A 9,998-nucleotide genomic window follows, 5' to 3' on the forward strand; every position below is an offset into this window, starting at 1 on the left:
CTTATTTCTTAATTTTGAGTTCTAATCTTTTTCTGATTCTTTAAAAAAACTTCAAATCCCGGGGTGCATGGCGGGCTCAGTCTGTGTAACATGTGACCCTTGATCTCAGAGTTGTGACACCTCACTTTGAGTGTAGAGATTACTTAAATAATCTTGGGAAAAAATAAACCTTAAAATCCTGCTTTTTAAAAATTTGGAATAGCCTGTCAGTTAAAATTGTGAGTTTTGTTTGGTTTGACAGCCTCATTTTTCATAAACCTCCTATTAGGGGCTCCTTTCCACGCAGTACATCCTGCATCAAAGCAACCACTCTTTTATTTTGATGACCACAGATTAGTTCTGCCTGTTTTGAAAAATGTAAATGGAATCATAGAATGTGTACTCTTTGTGTCTAGCTTCTTTCATTCAACATAGTGTTTTTGAGATTCATCTGTGTTGTTGCAAATATCAGCATTTGGTTCTCTCTTACTGCTGTATAGTGTGCCATTAAGTGAATATGCCAAATTTTTTTTATCCAGTGTCCTATTGACATATTCTTGGGGTAGATTCCAGTTTAGGGTTATTATGAATAAAGCTGCTATGAACATTCTTGTACAAGTCATTCACACATTACATTTTTCTTGGGGAAAATATCTGGGAATGGAATTGCTGAGTATAGAGGATGTGTATGTTTCTCAGAAATTGCCAAACAATTTTCCAAAGTGTCTGTCCTACTTTATACTCCCATGAGCAGTGTACATGATTTTGGTTCTGCTCTACATTCTTGCCAACACTCAGTATTGTCATGTTTGTTTTAGCCATTATAGTGAGTATGTAGAGGTGTATCACTGTGGGGTTTTTTTTTTTTTTTTTTTTTTTAAGATTTTGTTTATTTATTTGACAGAGAGAGAGACAGCAAGAGAGGGAACACAAGCATGGGGAGTGGGAGAGGGAGAGGCAGGCTTCCCGCTGAGCAGGGAGCCTGATGCGGGGCTCGATCCCAGGACCCTGAGATTGTGACCTGAGCCAAAGGCAGTCGTTTAACCAACTGAGCCACCCAGGTGCCCCTCACTGTGGTTTTTAATACGCATTTACCTAGTAACTTTTCATATACTTTTTGGCTATTCGGATACTTTTTTATGTGAAGTATTTTTGCCTTTCATACCCTCATTGCTAGTCCTGCCCCCCCTTATCTGAGGGGGACACTTTTTAGAGAACCCCAGTGAATGCCTGAGCTGTGGATAGTACCAAATCTTATAAATAACTATGTTTTTTCCTGTGTGTACATAACTATGATAAAGTTTAATTTACAAATTAGGCACAGGAGGAGATTAACAGCAATAACTAATAATAGAACAATGATAACAGTATATAGTAATAAAAGTTACATGAGTGTGGTGTCTCTCAAAATGTCTTACTGTACTGTTACCTTTCTGGTGATGATGTGATATGCCTACGTGATGAAATGAAGTGAGGTAAACAATGTAGGCATGGTGAAGTAGCATTAGGCTATTATTGACCTTCTGACAGAACGTCAGAAGAGGATTATCTGCTTCTGGACCACTGTTGACTGTTAGGTAACTGAAACTAAAGAAAGCGACACCGTGGGTAAGGGGGAATGACTATCACTAGGATGTGTGGTTTCATTGCTATCCATTGTAAAACTCCATCTGTGTATAACCTATGATGTAAAAAAAATCTTGATTAGAATTCTGGAAAGCCAGATGATGTTGAGAATGCAGAATTGAATGTTCATATTATGGACTTTTGCTTTTTGTAAAATACAGCTGGAAAATAGAAATTATTATGTAATTGAACTTTTATTATGATGTCTGGCATGCTAATGTGGGTAGAAGATACATGGGTTTGATTAAAAAAATCAAAGCCCTGTTTGCTATATTTGTTTTATTGCCAGTTTGTCTTAAAGATTTTATTAGAGAGAGAGAGTGCACAAGCGGGAGAGGAGCAGAGGAAGAAGGACAAGCAGACTCCACACTGAACACAGAGCCCAGTGTGGGGCTCGATCCTGTGACCCCGATCATAACCTGAGCCAAAACCAAGAATCAAGATACCCAACTGACTGAGCCACCCAGGTCCCCCTTATTGCCAGTTTTCAATCCAAAAGAGGTGAAAATTTAAAATGTCAAAATTCTTTGTCTTTATAACTTCCAACTAACTGTTCAGTTAACTGGAACTGTATTCTGTTATATCATTTGTTTATCAGTTGAAATTGTATTAAATCAAAAAGGATGAACTTGTAGAAGTATTGTCCATTGTTTTAGAGATTTGCTACTTTCATGGGTGTTTACTCATTTCCTTGGGAGATGATGGCTTTTGAATTTTTGGCCTAATTTCTTTGGATATATTATTCACTTAATCACACACTATTTCCCTATACTCTTTGAAGATATATTATTATTTTTATTTTTAAAGGTTTATTTTAGAGCGAGAGAGCGCATGCTTGCGCAAGACGGGAGAGGCAGAGGGAGAGAATGCTCAAGCAGACTCCCCACTGAGTGAGCAGCCCAATGTGGAGCTCGATCCCAGGACCCTGAGATCATGACCTCAGCTGAAATCAAGAGTTGGACACCTAACCAACTGAGCCACCCAGGCGCCCCAAAGATACATTCTTTGTTGCTTTTTTTTTTTTTTTTAAGATTTTATTTATTTGACAGAGACACAGTGAGAGAGGGAACACAAGCAGGGGGAGTGGGAGAGGGAGAAGCAGGCTTCCCGCTGAGCAGGGAGCCCGATGTGGGGCTCGATCCCAGGATCCTGGGATCAGGACCTGAGCCGAAGGCAGACGCTTAACGACTGAGCCACCCAGGCGCGCCTATTCTTTGTTGCTTAAAGAGAATCTGTTAGTTAACATTGAAGTAAAATTACTTCAGTAAGGAGTATGTTACATATTTTCACTGTTGTGAATTGCCTGTAATAGCGTTTGGTTTATTTATTGCTTTAGCAGCCAGTAGTGTGGTTTGTCTTTGTCACGAAAGCAAAGGATCATATTAGTTTGTGAGCTCTATTCCATATAAGCTCTCTCTGATGGTAATGTTTGATAACATGGATATCCTCCCACCTCCATACCTCAAACTTCAGAACATAAGCTCCTCAGAAGGGAAACCCTGCTGCAGAGCATGTCAGTAAAGAATGTGGCTCTTTCATGGTTGATACCATGGGAATCTACTTCAGAGGAAATCATTATCTTTTACATTGATTTCTGGCAAGGCGTTTTCAACATGAGCCATTGCTAAAATCCTGTTTCTTGGGTATTCACAATTTGTTGTAATTTGAACAGCTTTGTAGAGTATTGCTCCGCTTCCATGCTTGCTGAAGTATCTATATTTTATACATTCCTTTCTTAGAATGTACTATCATAATTTATATATTACATAATACAAATTATATGTAATATAAGGATTGTGTACTCGGTGGAAAAGAATACCTTCTCTAACTCAAAGAGGGGAGAATGTTAGGTGCATTGTTACATAATTGTTATGAATGGGCCTTCCATATCTTTAATGTTTTATTCTTTAAGAAAATCATCAGAAAATATTGTATATTTCTGACTAATTAGGGTGTGGTTAGAGGAGCCGTTTCTCTCTTTTTTTTTAAAGATTTTATTTATTTATTTGATAGAGACACAGCGAAAGAGGGAACACAAGCAGGGGGTGTGGGAGAGGGAGAAGCAGGCTTCCCGCGGAGCAGGGAGCCCAGTGTGGGGCTTGATCCCAGGACCCTGGGATCATGACCTGAGCCGAAGGCAGACGCTTAACGACTGAGCCACCCAGGCGCCCCCCGTTTTTCACTCTTAACAACTATGTTTTGGCATGGGAGGGTAAAATCAAACCTGAACTTGTACGCAATTTTTATTGACCCAGTTTTATCCTAAAATCGAAAATGGACCAATTTCATCCAAAGTGGTATCATGTAGTCTTTTACAGTTGTGCTTTAAGATTTCAATTAAGGGAGACCTTTTCTTTTAATGTAATTATTGGCTGGTGTTCCCCCCCCCAATATTTGACAGTATCACTTTGATAGAGACAGCTAGGTTCTTCAGCATCAGAAGATATATGTATCAACTGTCTAGGACTTTACAGACTTTACATCCAAATTAGGAGTATCATAGAATGGATGTACATGTGCAGTAGCTCACTGTAATTCTTTTATTAGTGGTGATTACAGTCCAATACACAATAAACCTGGTCACTTCTTTGTAAGACCACTTTAAACAGAATGCTAGTGATTTTAAATATTGAATAAGATATTAAGCCACCCTTTTAAAGACTAAATACTGGCAACTAAACTTGGATAATTCTAGAGATTACCTTTCTAGGTTTCAGTATAGGCAATGAATGCTTTGTAAATGGCGGGTTCACATTTTTGAAAAGTTGAGAAGATAGTATTTTAATAGTCTGGTTGTGCAGTTTGGTTTATGTGTTCTTGTCTGCCTTAACTTTACTAAAGGCAATATAATTATAGAAGTACAAATATATACCAAACCAACTTTACTGACAGGATCCTGTGTAGTAGAATGCTACTTGTAGGTGGAAATGTATAAAAGATAATTTTTTGTTGTTTTTTGGCATGCCTTGTTTGAAAAATATTTAAGGTTTTATAACGGACCATGGGTCCTGTTGGATCATTTGGAATTCCCTTAAATTACATGCAGAATTTTGTGTTCATATTTTTTTACATGCAAATTTGGGGGTGGGGGTAACTGTTCATACTCCATCCAATTTTCAGATGTATTTGAGACCCACATGGGTTTTGAAAACTATACTAATTTAGGGTATTTCTAGTATTTGCAGGTCATGTACCCTAATAGTTAAAAAAATTTGAGCACAAATTTGTATATTTATTTCTAAACTGTAATTGTGTACTCTTGTACTAACTCTTCAGGTATGTTAAAAGATACACTTTATAAGGATGAGCTAATACACCTAAAACTGTATTCCAATGAAAAATCTGGGGTTAGTGCTCTCTCTCTGGAGCAATAACATTGGCCCAAGGAATTACTAGGATTAGGTAAGTCTTTTTCTGATGGAGCACAGCAGACACATTTGTGTGCCCTGCCCTGGTACAAGTAGAATAAAATGTTGCAGATTAGAGTAGGGATCAGGATCCTCTGTAGAATTTTGGATTATAAGATTTCAAGCAGTGGTGTGCTGAGGGATCAACAATGCAGAAAAGAGGGCCTGCCTATGGAAATAAAAACTAAAGATTTAGCAAAATAATATTTTAAAATTATTAGCAGACTTGGGAGATTCAACTTTTAGGATTTAGTGGTGTAAATTTATGCCATTCATAAAATTGAGCTGAATTTTTTTTTTTGTTTAAAGATTTTATTTATTTGACAGAGAGACAGCGAGAGAGGGAACACAAGCAGGGGGAGTGGGAGAGGGAGAAGCAGGCTTCCCCACGGAGCAGGGAGCCCGATGCGGGGCTCGATCCCAGGACCCTGGGATCATGACCTGAGCTGAAGGCAGACGCTTAACGACTGAGCCACCCAGGCGCCCCCTGAATATTTTTTTTAAAGAATTTATTTGACAGAGACAAAGAAGAGCGGAGACACAAGCAGGGGGAGTGGGAGTGGGAGAGGGAGAAGCAGGCTTCCCCGCGGAGCAGGGAGCCCGATGCGGGGCTCGATCCCAGGATCCTGGAATCATGACTTGAGCCGAAGGCAGACGCTTAACGACTGAGCCACCAGGCGCCCCAAATTGAACTGAATTTTAAGTCTGTTGATGTTCTCTAAGAAAATGAATTCAAAGGAAAATCTTTACCAAATGGAAACTGATTACTGTTAAGAACTTTATAATTTAACACTTTTGCCATTTTATTGATTATTGAAACTGGCTAAATTTGATTTTTTTGTATTCCTAGGAGGGTGAAAGAAAACATGGATGAAGCTTCCTGAATTTTGGCTTCTGGCATGAATCAAGTTCAGAGACTAGGAAGTGCTGGTGTCAGTATTTCCTTTCAGGTCAGTCATTGTCTGTTAAAACATTGTTCCTTGCTTCTGTTTCCTTAGCCGTACTTCCTGATCCTGACTTTGCCGACCTCATGAACATATGTCATGGTCCCCATGCTTTGAGTTAGTGGAATGTCAATGAATAGTTTACAGCGGGAGCTGAAACCTCTGCTTCTCTGCCTGTATTAAGGGACCCCCAGGGTCACTGCTCTTCTCTCTGAGCAAAGTTGGAGGCTAGTTTTATCTCCAGATTGCCTTTGTCTTTCCTCACGGTTAGTATTTGTTTTCAGGTAAAAATGAACTGAGAGTAGAAATGACATATTAAACAGGTCTTTACTAAGAAAAGAAATTCCCTCTTGGTGTTTAGTGATTCCCAAGTCTAGAAGTTCCTTGGAAAGTGTGTAATCCTAAAAATGGTTTAATATCCTAAATTCAGATCCGTACTAGGGATACTAGCTCCAGATCTTCCTTGCTTTCACCTTTTGTAAAGGTAACAATTTTCCTATTATTTTGTTAAGTTAGCTATAAAATTTTATAGAAACATTTACATTGTGACCTTCAGGACAGAATTCCAGTGATGGTATACTGGCATCCTAATAGATGTAGAAAGTATTATTTTAAGGGTATTTCTTTCCTAACTACTTTATCTGGTGATGATAAACCATCTCTTCTGTTCTTGCTACTACAAGTGTGGTCCCAGAGACCAGGAGAATCAGCCTTCCGGGCTTCTTGGCAGTGCAGAATCTCAGAACACACAGCTGACCTAGTGAATCTGACTGCCCATTTTAACCCGATCCCAGGGGATTTGAATGAGTGCGTGCACATTGTGTGAGAAGCGCTGACATACGCAAACTTTGAGAAATTTCACCTTTTTAAAGTAGCTGATGCCGGTGCAGGACAAAAATGTGAGAGCTCTGTTTTGCATTCTGTTATCCAGCTCTAGAAAATTAATTTTGTGTAATAATTCTCAAAGCTGGTCCCTAGACTATCTGGGAGCTTAAGAATGCACATTCTCAGGTCCGGCTACTGAACAGAAACTTGGGGGTGGGATCCAGCAATGCAGTATTTTATTTTAAAAGCCTCCAGGTAGGGGTGCCTGGCTGGCCCAGTCAGTAGAGCATGTGACTCTTGATCTCTGGGTCAGGAGTTCAAGCCCCACATTGGGTATAGAGATTACTTTAAAAAATAAGGGGGGGTGGTGCCTGCTGGGTGGTTCATTCGGTTGAGTGACTATTTCAGCTCAGGTCTTGATCTCATTATGGTCGTGAGTTAGAGCCCTACACTGGGCTCCATGCTGGGCATGGAGCCTACTTAAAAAAAAAAAAAAAGTAAAGCCGTCCAGGTAAACTATTTTTTTTTTTTTTTTTTTTTTTACAGGTAAACGGTTTTCTGTTGGAGACCCACGAACCTAGGGAGTTACTAAAAAATTAGAATTGCCTTTTGAAATTAGAAAATTACTTTGTAAATATTCTGTAGACCTTTTGTTGGTATTAAATTTTTAAATTGCTGGGGCGCCTGGGTGGCTCAGTCATTGTCTGCTTTTGGCTCAGGTCATGATCCCAGGGTCCTGGGATCGAGCCCCACATCGGCCTCCTGGCTCTGCAGGAAGCCTGCTTCTCCCTCTCGCTCTCCACTCCCCCTGCTTGTGTTCCCTCTCTCGCTGTGTCTCTGTCAAATAAATAAAATCTTTAAAAAAAATTTTTTTTTTAATTGCTTTATTTGTAAGCCCCTTAAATAAAATTTGAAGAAATAATCTCAAAATATGTGGGAAAGGGGAAAAAATTTAATGTGCGTAGGCTAACTGTGCCACAGATCCGAGCTTTGGCATTTTGTGCCTATCAGAGAGACCTTAAAAGCTTGTCAAGTGGATCTCTCATTGGAACTTTAGGATTTTGAAGTTAATTTTGGTAAGATATGAATAGTGTTTATTTAAAATAACTGCTTTTCATTACAGATTTTCTAGTCAGCGGAAAAGAAAGTCATCTCAGGAAGATACTAACTTTTAAGTTTTAGAAGTTAATAAAATGCCCAAGTCTTACTAAAAATTGGGTCTCTTCAGGTTTATCCTTTGAAACAGTGGTTCTCATGTTTTCAAGGGGCAGCAGAACCCCCTGGAGGCTTGTTAGAACAGACTGCAGACCCACCATGTGTGATTTAGAGGGCCTGAGAGTTCTCATTTCCAACAGCTAGTGTTGCTCTAGGGCAGGGACTGCATTTTCAGAACCACTGTTTTTTTGTGTGTGTGTGTTTTTTTTAACATTAACATATTTAACTCTTTCGGCACTTAATCTCTATACGAGCTCTCAACAAAATACTAATTACAGAGGTGGATTACTGAAGAAAATTTTATAGGTCCAATGTTATTAATTCAGTTCTTGAATATTTTTTAGGTCTGTTGCTCAGTGACTCTAGCCTAGCAAATTATTTTGTGACTGAAACTTCTGTGTTTCCAATGGAAAATATACAGTAGATATTAATTTGCTAACAAAGAATTTACCTTTTTTTTTTCAGGTCATTTTGTGGGAGAAATGCTTTTAAAGACACAGGAGAAACAAGCCAGAAAACAAATTTCATTTCATTTGTGAATTTATTACTCCATACAAGCAGCTTATGGATGTAGGAGTAATCCTAACATTTGACATTATGCCTCATGGAGTTTTCTTTGGTTAAAATAATATCTGGAATAATGCAAACTTCCATTTTCATTCAGGTGTTTTTTTGTTGTTTTTCATTAAGATGTATATTGTGTTAAGACTGTTGAATCACAGACCTGTACCTCTAAAACAAATAATACATTATATGTTAAAAAAAAAAAAAAAGGAAGATGGGAAGAATGAAGGGGGGGAAATCGGAGGGGAAGACGAACCACGAGAGACTATGAACTCTGAGAAACAAACTGAGGGTTCTAGAGGGGAGGGGGCTGGGAGGATGGGTTAGCCTGGTGGTGGGTATTAAGGAGGGCATGTATTGCATGGAGCACCGGGTGTTATACGCAAACAATGAATCATGGAACATTACATCAAAAACTAATGATGTATGGTGATTAACAATAAAATTAAAAAAAAAAGATGTATACCTACCCCTTGGTGTGGTCTTGCCATGGAAAGTAGTGTAGTAACCCACAAATACAGAATAACCAACAAACTTCCCTTTCAACTCTGTAAGTGGGAACCATTAGAGGGATTGTTTTACAGCCACACGTGGCTTGCCATTTTGGGTCAGTCCCCAGGATAAGGAGCTACTTGTGGAATCTGACATTGTTGTGAGAAAGGTCGTGTTTTACTAAAGCCATATATATTTTAGCCCAAAGAAAGCAAAGAAGGGCGGATATGAGCAAGGCAGAGTGTGTTGTAGAGTAGTGGAAAATTACTTTCTTCCAAGTTAAACTGATGCCCAATATTAGGGTTAGATTCTAGCTGGGGTCCTTGGGAGCTTTGGATGTTGGCATAGGACTATTTCCCAATTTTAATTTGGTCCTTACTTGATTGTGACTCATTGTAATTACAGTTTTCTACCTTAATAGTAATGCTCTTCTGTACTTGGAGGGAGATTAAGGCTTAGAAATCCCAGATTTGGTCTGAAAGGAGCATTATCTGCAAGTCAGCACAGGATGGAGGAAAGCAGTGTGGGTTCTATCAGTGGTTCTCTGCACTTACTTAGCCAACACTTGGACCAATAAAGCTTTAAAAATTTAAAACAATTTTAGGGGTTTATATAGTTTTAGGCTATGAAACATTAACTGCATAAAATATTAAAATTTTTCAAATGCTTACCTTATTTCACAAATCACTTTTTGATAATTCTGGTATATATTACAATCCTCCTTTTCCCTGGTCTTTGCTAATCATCCTCCTTGCTTTAAAGACACTAGACTTGCATGGTAAATGCTTTATCCGGTCCTTTCACTGTTGACATTCTGGATGCAAAAGCCTTTTTCCAGCACTAATAAATTCTTACTTGGAAAGCTGCCAGTGTAACACTGGGTCAATTCTAAAAGCACCTGGGCTTCAAACTGCAACCTGACATTTCACTGAAAATAAGACAGGAA

At 38.8% G+C, this 9,998-nt stretch overlaps 1 protein-coding gene across 7 annotated transcripts in view; it reads left to right on the forward strand.

Annotated features, from left to right (window-relative positions):
• The window catches only part of PSPC1 (paraspeckle component 1), a 100,797-nt gene extending 92,142 nt beyond the window's left edge, over nucleotides 1–8,655 (forward strand). For 3 of the 7 annotated variants that reach the window (XR_010410084.1, XR_010410089.1, XR_010410090.1), the window contains 2 exons: nucleotides 5,863–5,962; nucleotides 8,462–8,655. The gene's annotated coding sequence lies outside the window, so the exon portion shown is untranslated. Of the gene's footprint in view, nucleotides 1–1,894; nucleotides 2,107–5,862; nucleotides 5,963–7,327; nucleotides 8,441–8,461 lie in introns of those variants that run through there. The other 4 variants (XR_010410086.1, XR_010410087.1, XR_010410085.1 and 1 more) reach the window with 4 other exon arrangements.
• Nucleotides 8,656–9,998: the final 1,343 nt, after the last annotated feature.

Source organism: Mirounga angustirostris, unplaced genomic scaffold (assembly GCF_029215605.1).
Source record: "Mirounga angustirostris isolate CCGP_5_RB_7025 unplaced genomic scaffold, mMirAng1.0.hap1 SCAF_3, whole genome shotgun sequence".
In the NCBI taxonomy this organism is placed as follows: domain Eukaryota; kingdom Metazoa; phylum Chordata; class Mammalia; order Carnivora; family Phocidae; genus Mirounga; species Mirounga angustirostris.